The 15,171-nt window shown below is 46.6% G+C and overlaps 1 protein-coding gene across 3 annotated transcripts in view; it reads right to left on the bottom strand.

Moving 5' to 3' along the window:
- Window positions 1-15,171, bottom strand: part of glra1 (glycine receptor, alpha 1) — a 116,428-nt gene that overhangs the window by 56,719 nt on the left and 44,538 nt on the right. For 2 of the 3 annotated variants that reach the window (XM_061786570.1, XM_061786571.1), the window contains exon 1: window positions 3,169-3,310. The exons of the other annotated variant lie outside the window; for it this stretch is intronic. The gene's annotated coding sequence lies outside the window, so the exon portion shown is untranslated. Of the gene's footprint in view, window positions 1-3,168; window positions 3,311-15,171 lie in introns of those variants that run through there. 3 annotated transcript variants of the gene reach the window in all.

The raw sequence follows: 15,171 nt of genomic DNA, 5'->3' as shown, positions 1-15,171 counted from the left end.
GTCCCGCGGCCCGACGCCCGACTTTTAGCAACGCTTTGGCCTCATCCATAAAAGATCGTGGCACGCATGAGGGAACATGTGGGCGCAAACCTAGTGCAGCGGGCTAATCGCAAATATTGACTTGTCGATGTAACGTACACATCCATATTCATGTTGTCGTGATTGGTTGCGCCGAGGCTAGCTCCCTGCCGCGTGCTAATAAAGACAAATAAATTCAAACTCTTGATTCAAACAAAAACTTTATTTTGCAAAAGAATGGAATGTAGAGCCCTTTAAGTCTTTGATTTGACATTTAATATTCATTTCTTTGGATTTATTTATTTGTTTGTTTATTTACATAAGTAATTATATATATATATATATTTGAAATGTTGAAATATATTATAACTTATTCGCCGTTTGTTTAACTTCATCACCCGCCGGCGACCCACCACCTCAAATGAATTACGGTCCTGCGGAAAACACTAAATCGTTTCCCATGATGTCATTTTTGCCCACAGTCTCCCAAAATGTCTCCTATTATGACCCACGATGTCCCCTAGTGTTTCCCCGCCGTGCCTTTTTAGATGTCGGACTCAAGCTTTTGAAGTCGCTGGCGAACTACGCTGTAGGAAGTTTGCGTTTCAAGACGGCATCTCACTTATCAGCGACGTCCATTTCGACGCGTCCTCCGCGCACGTCGGCCATCGGACGATACGACGACACACGCCGAGGACGGAGGAAAGCGGCGGGGGGTAACGGAGGAGAGGCGTTACGTAATTGCGCCTGTCAACTCGACTAAAGCCGAGCCGGGGCCGGCGGCCATATGTTGCCGCGAGGAGGAGGAGCGTCGCTTTGACTCGTGTGCGCTGAAGGTAAGGAAAGCTGCGTGCGCCGGCCCGCCCTGACGCTGATGGCGGGCGACGGACGAGCCGGACTCATTAGACGTCCCCGGGGCCCGGCGCTCGCCGAACACGGGAAAGGCGGCCCCGTCTTGCCGTCACGTCAGAGACGAGGACGAGGCTCTAAACGCTGTCGCGCTTCATCCTCTCACATGAGTCACGTCGGACGAGAGCCGCACGGGTTGACGTGCCGGCGCTCGCTGTGCGGGCCAAAGGTGAACTTGCCCGCGGGCCAAAGTTGGCTGACGTGGTCTTCTCGGGGCGACCGTGTGGACATCATCGGAAACTCGAAAAGGAGGACGCTGTAAAAATACAACAATCGGACCGGTTCTTAAACCTTTGATTATTTTAATAATTGAGTTTTTTTTAATTTATTTATTCATCAATAATCGGATAAAGAAAAGTCCATCCCTTTATGAAAATTCAGATTTATCGGTTATTTGGAGAAAAAAAAGAATCCACAGATGAATCCATCCATTTTCCGTAGCGCTTCTCCTCACACGGGTCGCGGGCGTGCTGGAGCGTATGCCAGCTATCTGAGGGCGAGAGGCGGGGTACGCCCTGAACCGGTCGCCAGCCAATCGCAGGGCACATCGAAACAAACAACCATTTGCCAATTAACGTGCATGTTTTTGGGATGTGGGAGGAAACCGCAGAAAAGCCACGCGGGCACGGGAAGAACATGCTAATTCCACACAGGCGAGGGCGGATTTGAACCCGGAACCTCGGAACTGTGATGCAGATGTGCTAACCAGTTTGCCCGCCGTGCCGTGCCGCCCAACAGATGAATCATTTCCTGAAATAATAGTTAGTTGCAACCAGTGTTGCCACAGTTACCTTGAAAAAGTAACTTAGTGACTTTACTGATGACTTGATTTCAAAAGTAAGTAAATTAGAAAAAGAAAAAAAAATACTTGAGTTACTTTCAGCAGCTGCCAAGTGGCAGGAATATTATTTATCCACAGTACAAAAAAAGCCTTAGCTTAACCCACAACGCATTGCCCGTTTAACAGTAAAACAGTACTCTGAATGTGTCAATAAAAAGCTAACAACAATCAAATACACGTTTTACCAAGGAAAATAACCAAAACAGTGTGAAATCGTGCATTTCTTTGCACTTCGATGGTACTGCACCATCACGGCGCATTGCGTAATAAACAATCACTTCCCGATGGCTTGCTCCTCTTTGGCGGAAAAAGGGCGGTCTCGGTTAAATGCGGCTGCACACTTGGGACTGTTCCTTGTTGACATCAGCAGCTACAGACATCGATGATGCAAAAGTAACTGTTGTTGGATTGCAGACGTTACTGTAGTCCAATTACTCTCCCGGGAAAAGTAACGTGTTACTTTGCTCATGACTCAAAATGGCGGATTTTGGCATTTACTGCCATCACTGGTTGATATTATTATTGCAACACTATAACAGCTATGCTAATTTATGTTAGCTTGTCTATGGCATTTCATATTATATATTAGCATTAAGTCAGCAGACCTTTGTTAATATATGGTTTGCTTGAACATTTTGGTGTTTTTTTTTGCTTGCAATAGTCTGCTTTTTTGTTGTTGTTGTTGTTTTTTTGCGTTTATAATGCATTTAAAAAGTGTGTTTTAATTACTTTAAATGTGTCTCTTTACGCGGGTGGCGGGCTCGCTGGAGCCTATCACAGCTATCTTCGGGCGAGAGGCGGGGTACACCCCGAACCGGTCGCCAGCCGATCGCAGGGCACATTCGCACTCAGATTCACACCTACGGACAACTTAAGAGTCCTCAATGTTTTTGGGATGTGGGAAGAAAGTGGAGTACCCGGAGAAAAGCCACGCAGGCACGCGGAGAACATGCAAAGTCCACCCAGGCGGGGCCGGATTTGAACCCGCAACCTCAGAACTGTGAGGCAGATGTGTTAACCAGGGGTGAAGTCATCTTAAAAAATAATACGGCGTCGCCATCGCGGATTTTCACCTATCGTTGGTGGAACGTACCGACCGCGATAAAAGGGGGTTTAGTGTGTGTTTTATTTTCATGTTCATTTTTATTTTTTTATTTTTTTTCATGAAATGGCTTAAACGCGCCAGAATGGCCACCGAAATGGGAATTGTGCACCTACCCGTATGCTAGCATCATTAGCATTTCTCCCCTTTTTGTACTTTTTGACGTATTAGACGCTCACACCCGGAAACTAACGATGCACATTTGGTGCGAATTCACGACAGCCAGCAAGCAATACCGAAAAGCGCTGTGGCACAATTTGCTTTCACTGTCGAATAAATGATGACAGTTGGGACTTACTTTCAAAAGTGTCATCATTTACGATTAGAATCCTTCCAAAGGCGCTTTGTAATCGTTACGTGATTCCAGGAACCAAATGTGAACATCGGTCCATTCGCATTCCGTGAAGTCAGTTTGGTGGCAGACTTGTTGGCTCAGTTTGGACCAATCGTAAGCTGCATTGTTGAAACGCCAGAGGTGCGCAGCCAATGAGAATGAAGCTTGCAACGAAAGCTTTTGACACGTCTTTAGTCCTTTTTTCCCAACACAAAACGTTTATTTGTAAATACAGTGCACACACTCAATAAAATGCTATTCCTTCTACCATGGAGATGATTTTTGTTTGCTTTTATTTAGTTTATTCTGCCATTTGGGGTTAAAAACATACATTTTGAAACATGAACTAAAACATGAACATTATTATCAAGGCACGTGCACACATAGACCCCACGTGGTGCTCAAGCACGTGCCCTTTTGCCCTGGATGAAAAAGGGGCCTTTTTTTGTGTCGAAATAAAAATCCCGTTCATGAGCAACGCTCACATTTTTCATGTAAACTGCGCAGAGGTCTGCGCTGCGTTTCCAAAATGCGCGTACTAGATGTACGTGAGGTATCAGACTAGACTGCCTCTTTGTCCTCCGTGCATTCCAGCACAGTAGCAGCGCTAAGCCTGGTTAGCCCGCCGGAATGGAACATCATCCGAGCGGCCCTCTGCGTCCATATGGCACGTCGACGACTCCTCCGGCCTCGCGAGAGACGTCAAGATTGAATCTTCCTGAGTTATGAACCCTGCAAGGAAGGCGGAAAATATGGCAGCGGTGGGGGAGGGGGGCAGCTTTGACCCTCATACACGCTCCAAATAACAGCGAGCGCATGGAACAACACGTCTGGGGCGCAGCAGCTCAGGTGTGTGCGCAGTGCGAAGACGCCAAAGCGAAGCTGGCGTCGGATCTGAAACGTTGGCGACCGGTTGGGCGTCGAGACCGCAAACGTCACGGCGAGCCAACGCGTCGAGTCCTCTGCGGCGAGATGTCCGCTCCCCAGATGCAAACACGAGCGTGTCCTTCACCTCGTACGCTGGTACGAGGTGAAGGACACGCTCGGGAAAGATGGACGACTTGATGCGAGGATACAGGGAGTCGGCCTTGGGGCTGGAAATACCTGGAAATCGTCAAAATGAGCCCAAAATGGCCACTTCATAGCAAAATGGCAGACTGCCTGTGTCTTTTTGGGCATGGCTCCTTGAGACTTTTTGGGGGATCTGCTCATGATAGACATGTCGACCAAATTTCACGTTGCTAAGTTAAACGGCCAAGCATACATTTTCACTACTTTGAACTCACCTCATCAAACCGGTTCTCAGAACTGCGAGGCAGATGCTCTAACAAGTCGACCACCGTGCTGCCAGTATTGTTACATTAAATGTCTAATTGTGTTGTTGCACTATTTGTGTTCAAATATCCATTGGTTAAAGGGCTCTCTATGGGTTTCCAATTATGTGTTAGCGTTAGCATTAGGCTAGTAGACTAAAGCCTAAGCTATGTGGTTCTTGTTGCGGCATCAGTTGAGCGCGTCCATTAAAATGCGATGACGGCAGCATTTAAAGGTGGGCTCGTTAACGTCGGTGGGACGGACGTTCCCGTCCGGTCGCCAACTCCTCGTTTGGCGCTTGAGTGAAGCACGGCAATTAACTGAGCGCTTGGTCGCTGTGGCAACAGCATCGTTTGGCTCTATGACGTCAGGTGCTCGTTTAACGTCCATCTGCCCGCGCCCGTGCCGGAGTGACGGACAGAATGTGGAATGTGAGTGCATGGACGAGGACGAGGAGGAGGAGGAGGAGGCGATGAAGAGGCGAGCGAGGTCAGTGCATGAGAGTCAATCTTTACCATGAGAGTCATTCTTTTCCTTCTGGCTGTCTGACGCACATCTGGTACAAAAGAGGCGTTTGCATTTGGCGTACAGGAGGTCCAACGTTTTAGTCGCTCTTGCTGCACAGTCGACGTCGTGCAAATGGTTTGTCGATGAGAGAGCAACGGCTGCAACTAACGATTATTTGAATCATCGGTTAACCTGTCGATTTTTTTTCTCAGTTCATCGATGAATCGGATTTCAAAAAATAATCATTTCCATCCCTTCATTCAAAAACTGCACAAACATAAATTGATTGTGATTCACTTACTGGTTTGGTCCGTAACATCTGTCAGAAAATGTCAATCGTTGTTTTCCAAAGTAAAAGCAGATGTTTGCAAATGTCTTATTTGGAAAAAAAAAAAACCACAAAGATAATCCCTCTGCAAACATGGAAGATGTCAGACACAGGAGAATATTTGCTGTTGCGAGGCTGAAGTTTTAAGCCAAACAATGTCTCTAAACCACAGCTGTCAAACTCCGGCCCATCCATCATCCATCCATTTTCTGTGCCGCTTATCCTCACTAGAGCCTATCCCAGTCATCTTCGGGCGAGAGGCGGGGTACACCTGATCTGGCCCGCCAAATCATTTTATGTGGCCTGCAAAATCCCTGTTTTCAGCACCTGTCTCCAATCAGCCTCATCACCACCGGTGTATATAAGGCCGCCTGTTCCCGGAAAGTATTGCAGTCTCTCCTCGCGGTACCACGGCCCACCTTACTCAAGTAAGCCACTTAACTCCTCGTTCCCTCGTTAACTCTTGTGTCTCCTCGTTCTCAGTGCTCCCCCGTGTTCCTGACCCACGCCATTGCTGCCGCCCTTTTCTGTCCACTGCCTTCCACCTGTCCACGCCGCCGCCTGCCAACACGTCCAGGACCACCTCCATAACCTTTCCTCAATAAACTGTTCATCGTTTTACATCTGCCTCCGCCTGCTCTCGGGTCCAGCTACTTCCCACACGTGACAACAAGCTTTTTTTTGGCTATCAAATCCCTTTTTTTACAGTAAATTGAACAATCGTTTAACCCACTTTTATCCGTCACTTCTGACTTCAGAACTAATTATCCATCAATTTGTTGTGTATGTGTAATATTAAAACGATTACACATTTCTATGGTTTCGTAGTCATAACGACCCTCTATGGGAAACTGAAGCTAAAATGTGGCCCACGAGAAAAATGAGTTTGGCGCCACTGCTAAATGATTCATCGATGATCAAAATAGATTCATCTGGTAATCGACTAGTTGTCGATTAATCGATTAATTGTTGCGACTCTTCAGAGGCACACGATTGAAGTCTGCAGTATGAGGTTGCCGGGATGCTGAAATTGTAAACGTACTATCAGAGTTCGCATGGCGTCACTCGCGATGGCTGCAAGTTTAAGTTTGAATGTAAACAAACAACTGCAGGACGCCTTCTTCGCCGAACAGACGTCAACCGGCTCCACATCGGTGCAAATCTCCTAGCGGTTGTAGAACCCTAGGCAAAGGATTTTTTCCGGCTAAAAAAAAAACAAAAACAAACAAATAATAATGACTGCTACAACACTGTAATAGTGCAAATGCTTTTAGTGCGATACAAAAAGGAATAAAGGGTGGAAAGTTTCGCTATTGTTCCTGAGCAGACGTTGCATTCACTTCCCGTGTATTCCAATTATCGCAACCGTTGCCATTCGTTATCAAAAAGACAAAAAACAGTTATAGAATATCAAATGTGAAATTTTCCATAACATATGCTTCCTATGTTTGGGAAACATCGTCTCCATTTCCTGTCCTGGCTGAAAGTCTTTACTAATAAGCGATTGATACTTTTAGGCTGATGCCGATTCTGATATCGGGCAAAGTAATATTCTGATAACCGATGAATCGGCCGATTCATTTTTAAAATACATAATGAATAAAATAACTCCCTTTTTGGTCCTTTAACACTTACAACAATAAAAGTATGAATTACAGGCAGAACGTATGACCGTTGTAAATACTTTGTCCTTCAGAGAGGAAAATCTTAAAAAAAATGGGCCGATTCTGTGTTGATTAGAAAAGGGCTAATATCAGCTGGTTAATCGGTTGGAGCCTAGTTTTTACCAGGCCACCAAAACTCACTCATTGCTCCTCCATCGCTCCTACATACCTCAAATTTCTTTTGCTTTTGCTTTTGTTCCTCATCCTCATGCTTGCCAATAAAGATGATGTCCGAAAAGGAGCCGAGTCATCACTCTCTCTTTTTTTTTTTTTAACGACATTCACACTTAATGAGAGAAGCTAATAACCAACAAATGCACTAAGTGCACATAAAAACTCTGGCACGCCGCTCCCTTCTATTTCAAATGCGGTACCTCTCTTATATTTGACTTTTTACTGATAAATAAAAGACACACACACACGCTATGAATACACTTATAGGCCACGCCTATCGTCATTCGATTGGTTGCCCCAGAGTGACGATGTAACCTTGCACAAGGTGTGAGGTGTTAGACGTGCAACGAAGCGTGGTGAGGACATGAAGGATGCGAATACCAAAATGGTGCTTTTGGCTACGGACCAACACACACACACACACACACAAGGTGGGACCTCATCACATTACAACAAATGGACGGCACAGTTTGAAGTCAAAAGTTGATAGAGGTGTGTGAGTATACACACAGTATGGGACGGACACACACACACACGCGCGCGCGCGCACACACACACACACACACACACAGGAAGTAACTTCTGCCATCACTAGTGAATGTGAATCCTTTTTTTGTACCACTTTTCCTCACCCACAGCGGCTCTACTTGGAGCTCCTTCCGGATAATTGAGCTTCTCAAACTATCTCCAAGGGAGAGCCTCTGAGGGAGAAAGTCGTTTCGGCTGCTTGTATCCGCTCTCTTGTTCTTTGGGTCACAACCCACAGCTCGTGACCAGAGGTGAGGGTAGGAACGGAGCTCGACCGCTAAATCCAGAATCCTTCTCGACCACGACAGACCAATAAAGAGTCTGCGTCACTGACCAATCTGTCTGTACATATCCCACTCCATTCTTCCCTCACTCGTGAAAAGACCCCGTGATACTTCAACTCCTCCGCTTGGGGAAGGATCTCATTCCCGACTGAGGACCATGGCCTCGGATTTGGAGGTGGTGATCCTCATCCAACCGAAAATTGAAGACTGCGGCTTGATTTAGAGGTTTAGAAAACCTTTACTCCGGGTCCCGAGTCAGCAGTTCGAGAAGAAAGGAAACTAGAAAAGCCATCTCTAAACAGAGGAGGACATTTGAGAAGTCGTCTGCGTGTAACGTCCTGACATCTCTCCCCCCGAAGGTCGCCCCATCCAACAGGAAGAGTGGCCCTAACGAGCTGTTCTGCAACAAGCGGTATGAACGACGGGATAGTACGCAGGACGGTCGTTTCGCTAACCACAGTGGACAACAACGACAACCTATTGTTGGCCACGCCCCACAAAGACACACATCAAGTCATACATAGGAAGACTCACACCAAAAATTTTAACACAGAAGAAGCCTTCTGGATCGAAGGTGAAACTTCTTCGACAAACAAGAATAGTCCAGTTCCCTTGAATCCACCTCTGCGGATTACCATGACCTGGATGACTGAGAATCGACACAGATATACCCTTTACTAATCCCACAAGGGATTATTGTCCACAATTTGCACGCCTTTAGAAGCAATAGTGGTTACAAGAAACAAGAAAAAAAGAAATAGCAATCAAGGTAAAATGACCGAGTCCGGTGTGAGAGCTGCCAGCCATGAATTCGTAAATAGCAGCAGGCCCGCATCCCGGTAGTCCTTCTCCATCTTATTGGAGATAGAGACGTGAGGACGGGTTGACTTGGTCTCCTTGCTCGACAGTCTGTCCCGCGTCTCTTCCTCCTCACTTCACGAGGAATGTCGGGTGACGCTCCAGGAGCCGTCTTATTGTTAGCACGGATTGCTAATAGCCTATCCCGACTGTAGGCGGGAGCCATGGCTCCGAGCCAGTACAGATTGTGCATCCGTGTCCATATTTGGGCAGTAGAATAAACACAGTGACGTTCAGAAATAAAAAAACAAACAGAACATATACAGTATACACATATATACAGTAAAGAACACATGCGCCCATACATATACGGAATACACACACACATACAGTACATATACAGAATACCCAAACGCACTCACATACAGTATCTACAGTATGCATAATAAGAATACACATACACAAACACACGTAAAGTGTACACACATATACAGAACTTACACATAGACACATACAACACACACACTATATATTGACAGTATACACAAATATACAAATACAGAATACACACATACGCACACACACACCTACAGGCCATTGACACAGTCTTAGTGTCGTGTTGTGACTTTTTTCTGGTGTGCGCACACATTAAGCTTGATGTGGTGGTTTGTTCCAGTCATAGTAAGACCCCACCCCACCCCACAAGACCTTTAGTGATGCACACAGTGAATGAAACACATTTTCCACACGCACACACGTTTCCACATGCATGCATGAATATAAAGCGTGTGTGCATAAAGGGGACAACAAGCGTCAATAAAGTGCTTGCCTCCATGCAGACAATGTTTCTATTTATGACACTCAACTTTGCTGTTGTTGTGTGTGTGTGTACATATAACACACAATACAAATGTAGATTTTTTTGGTTGTTTGGTTGGTTGGTTAGTTGGTCCTTCAGTTGGTCTTGGGTCTTCCCTTTATCACAGGGTTCTACGATAAGGCCGCCTGGGCGTCCCATCCAGCCCCACTTCGTCCGTCTGATCTGTCTGTGGCTTCGTTTTTGTTTGGTCATTTTCAACAGCTTTTCATGACTTATTGGTTGTGGCCTGTGAATTTCCAGGATATTATGCAAGGATCTGTTTAAAATGCTCTGGAGTTCCCAGGTTGTTGTTGTTTTTTTTTTTTTGATCCTTAAACTAAGACTGATTTGATGATGAAGTTAAAGATCCAGCGTTTGTTCTTGGTGGATACAGAGATTACATTATGTACATTATGTATGTACAGGGTGAGAACAGAAGATCTGGATAGGGAGATCTGTACAAGAAGCTCAGGACTAGGAAATCAGGAACATGAGCTATGGACAAGGACATGTGAACTGGGAGATCAGTACCGAGAGATCTAGGCTGAGAGATCAGACCTAAGAGATCTGAACCAAGACATATGGACTAAGAGGTCTACACACAAAGATCTGCACCAGAAGATCTACATGTGTGGACCATGAGATGTAGAGACCAGGAGGCCTGTACCAGCTGATCTGGACCAGACAACCTAGCTCAAGACATCTGGAGGAGGTTTGGAACATGCAATCTTCACCAAGCTAACTGGACAAGAAAATAATGACTTGGGAGGTCTGGACAAGGCAATCTTCTCTGGGGGATCTGCAGCAGGAGATCTGGAACGAGAGACCTGGACTAAAATATCTGGAAACAAAGATCTGGAGCAGGATATCTAGACTTGGATATCTTCACCAGAATCTCTAGACCAGGATAAATGGACCAAGAGACCTTGATTAAAAGATCTGGACACAAATATTTGCACCAGGAGGTTCTCCTGTAGGTCTGGAGATGTAGAACAGGAGGCCTGCACCAGCAGTTCTGGACCAGAATCTGGATTATGCTAGCTGCACCAGGCAAACTGGACCAGAGGTTCTTGACCTGGGAGGTTTGGACTAGGCTACCTGCATCAGAAGATGTGGCCCAAGAGACCTGGGCTAAAAGATCTGCAAACAAAAAGCTGGGATCTTCAACTCACGCTGGAGCGGTTTGCAGCTGACTGAGAAGAAATGAGAATGAGATCCCGTGGAGGAGTTTCTTGGCGTCTTGTTGAAAAGTGAGGGAAGAATGGAGTGGAAGATGGACAGATGGATTGGTGCGGACTCTGTATCAGGTGAAGAGGAATTCTGGATTTAGCGGTTGATCTCCGTTCCTACCCTCACCTATGTCACGAGCTGTGGGTCGTGACTGAAAAAATAAGATCACGATTAAAAGCTGCCTAAATGAGTTTCCTCTGCGGAGTCGAGTCGCTGCTGAGAGAGCAGAGCAGCCAGATGGGGTGACTCGGGCGTCTGGTCGAGAAGACCCCCGGACGCCTCCCTGGTCAGGTGTTCCGGGCACGTACAAATCTTCCGTTTGTTTCATAAAGAAGGACGAAAATAATATCAGGGTGACTGTGCAGTACTTTCAAAATCGGAATCAAGTTCAATAGTGAGTACATTTACTTTATAAGTTGTTAGTATCATGTTATTATGTTTTAAAAGTATCAAAATGTTGAAGAGTATAGGCCTAACTCGAGGGATCACTTAATACTTTAGTGCAGTGGTCCTCAACCACTGGGCCGTGGCACAGAGAGCTTGGATTTTTTGTACGGGGCGGAAGACGGTCGATTATTACCTTCCGATGGGGACATTACGTCGCTCCACCCCCCAAACGCCTTTGCCGACGATTACCATCCAATCTGGAAACTGTTGAACTTTGTCAGAAAAAAAGGTTGGGCACCACTCCTGGAAATATAGTGTAAAGTACGCGGAGTGTGCATGTTCCAGTTCCCCGCGTTGACCTTGTCTCCGCGGCGTCCTCGACCTCCCTCCCTCCCTCCCTCCCTCCCTCCCCTCGCTCGCTCACCCTCCATCTTCCCCACTCGCCGACGACCATCTGGCCTCAGTCAGCCATCTTTAATAGCTTCATCACGGGCCGCGGGAAGCTGCTGAACCGAGAGCACTGATTGGCTCAACGGACCAGCGCGCCCGTAACCCCCACCTTTCAAACACCCCCCACACCAATTTGGGCGGCGCTACGGTGATAAATTAAGCCTGCGGTGCTAAACGGGCCCGGTCGCTACAAAACACAACAGAAACACCAAATCCGCACTCACCGTCTACTACACACAACCGTCAAACACAACCACTACACAGCACAATGAAACAGAACCACTGCTGCAACACAGAACCGCGACAGACCAACACTACACAGAAGCACATTCACGCAATCCCAACACTCATTTTTTTTAGACACAAACACAACCAATAGACGTAACAACTACACACACATGCAACAAACACAACCACTAAACTCAGCCTCAACACTACATGGAATTTCATACCGAACCCACGACTCAGAAACACGGCACACAACCGCTGCACACAACCACGCCACACTTGACTTCCTCTGAAAAGAACTCGGGCTGAAACGAATAATCAAATAACTTGATAACAAACAAAAAAAGATACAAAATGTGGACAAAGAACCACTACGTGGCAGAAGAAAAAAAAACACTACACACAAACTTCACACTCCACCACTACACACAGCCCCCTTCGCAGAACCTCTATAAACCAAAGCTGGAAATAAGCGCATTTGCATCCCAATTGCCTGGTCAAAATCCGCTTTTTTGCGCCTCAAAAAAAACCCCAAACAAACAAACAAAAAAAACAATGAAAAGCAGAACTGCAAATCACAGATTTGTAAATTTCTCCGCAGGGCACGGCGCGGCGCGGCGTTGCAGGTCGCAGAAAGTCGGTGCTCGCCGGGCGAAGATCGGCTGCTGACGAGCTGCTGCCAAGGGAAGCTCAGACTTTCCTCTCCCCAGCCACTTCATCCAGCTCTTCCGGGGGGGGGGGGGATCCTGATGTGTTCCCAGGCCAATCAGGAGACATAGTCTCTCCAGCGTGTCCTGAGTTGTCCCCTGGACCTCCTCCAGAGGCCAGCCTAACCAGATCCCTGAGCCACCTCATCTGGCTCCTCTCAATACGGAGGGGCGGCAGCTCAACTCTGAGCCCCTCCCCGATGACCGAGCCTCTCACCCTATCTGTAAGAGAGAGCCCGCACACCCTGCAGACGAAAGTCATTTCGTCACCTGTATCCGCAATTTGGTTTTTTCAGTCACGACCCACAGCTCGTGTCCACAGGTGAGGGTAGGAACGGAGATCGACCCGTAAACGGAGTCCGCAAGACTGCAGACGCTGCACCGATCAGCCTGTCGATCTTCCGCTCCATTCTTCCCACGCTCGTGAACAAGACCCAGAGAGACTTGAACTCCTCCACTTGGGGGAGCATCTCATTTCTGACCTGGAGAGGGCACAGCAGCCTTTTTGGACTGAGGACCACGGCCTCAGATTTGGAAGTGCTGCTCCTAATCCCAACCGCGTCACACTCAGCTGCGAACTGCTTGTACACTTGCTTGTTCTCGGTGGAAGAAATTGCCTGCAACCGGAAAACAAAATGACCTCTGGAAATTTGAAAGTCGCTCCTCAAATGAAGTTGTTGATGAGCAAAACTGCTCCTCAAAGGGAAAAAAAAACTCCTTTCCAAGCCTGAATACGCAACCTCAACGGGGAAACTACACAATATTCACGCAACCACTACACACAGGACCACTATATTGGTATGGTATGGAGACCCGCTACACACTTTCTACACAGTATAACTAAACACAACCACTACACAGAACAAATACCCGATTGTTTTGTGTCAACATTGGTCTCTCTCCTGATTGGATGGAGCCTGTGGAGGGCAGGGCTAAAACTCAAAGACAGGCTGGAGGATCAGCGGCGTGCGATGTAGTCAGTGGGGAAATGTTCCAAAAAGAGGGTCTACGCTGGACTCTAAATGACCTGAAGGACAAAAGACCATGATGATGAGGATGAAGCCCGTTCATGACTCACGATGATCACATCGTTAATTACTACATTATCGTGACTTATTACATTATTGCAATATTCATTCATCCCGCGCTCATTACGGACGCTCGACTCTGGAGGGGAGAACGCGCACGCCGTACGCTGGTAAAAATTGTGTGTTTGTGATCGTGTGTGTGCATGTAACTGTGTGTGTATGTGTGTCAGTTCTCGTGATGATTGACAGGTGAGGATGGTGACGTGACATAAGAGCGCTCACTCCGCTTCATTCATGTCAGCTTGATGCCACTTTTGATTTCCGCACATCGCTTCCTGTCACCTTTTATTTTTGACGATTATACAAACTGTACATAACAACTACACACAACTTCTTCACACATCCATACAAAAACACTTCACACAATCACTCTACACATTGACACACTGCAACTACACGCAACCAGAAAACACAACCACTACACGAAACATCTACACACAACTTCTACACAAAACCTTTAAACACAACCATTACACAACAACTGCAACAATCACACAAAACCACGACACACAACCACTGCGCACACGTCTACACTAAAACTCCCAAAAGTGTCGTTTCTCCGTGCCATTCATCTTTCCGTTGGTCGTCTCAGGAGAGCGGTGCCAACGGGAAACCAAGCAGGAAGTGGAGCAGCGACAACAGGAAATCAATCATCTCGATGCTTCCTCGACAAAAACAAGAAGAAGACGACGACGAAGAACAAGAAGAGAACTTTCTTACTCATTCCATCCACAATCCGTCCACATTCAATCCATCCATCGTTCTTCTCTCATTTTTATTCTTTCCTGGTCTTCTTGTGTCTCAGGCACTATAGGCTACAACAAGGTTCAGGAAAAGAACCAGCACTAGAACCAAGACCAGAAGAGATACCAGAAGGAACACCAGAACCAGGACAGGATGAAAAAATAGGGCCAGAACAAGAAACTGGACAGGACTAGAACCAGAACCAGGACAAAGACTAGGGGAAGGACCAGGACGGCAATGTGCGCTGTCGGAGAGTTGTCGTTGAAATGTCACACTGCACGGAAGATATCCCCAAAAATCAAACATGCTAGATTTGTCTTTTTTGTCGTAGGGCTATCGTAGGGCCAAATCCTTGGTCGTGGATTAAGTTTTGTCAGAAATCACCCGCGATAGCAAAGCGGGCCAATATCGCGGCTAAAATCCTGTAGTCTGATCGAGGCATAATAACACTAAAACCAGCAAAATGATCAGGATTGAGACAAGGGGAAGAAACAAAACTAAGAATACAACCATTACTAAGAAGATATAGGAACAGGACAAAGAAGAGTGCCAAAATCACAACCAAAACAAGGACCTGAACAGAAAGAAAACCAGGACCAAGACTAGAACCGAGGAAAGAACCAGGACAAGAATATAGCTAAAGTAGGACCAAAACAAGAACCAGGACATGACTAAAA

The sequence above is a fragment of the Phyllopteryx taeniolatus genome, chromosome 10, assembly GCF_024500385.1.
Source record: "Phyllopteryx taeniolatus isolate TA_2022b chromosome 10, UOR_Ptae_1.2, whole genome shotgun sequence".
NCBI lineage: Eukaryota > Metazoa > Chordata > Actinopteri > Syngnathiformes > Syngnathidae > Phyllopteryx > Phyllopteryx taeniolatus.
This window is presented reverse-complemented; position numbering and strand designations above follow the sequence as displayed.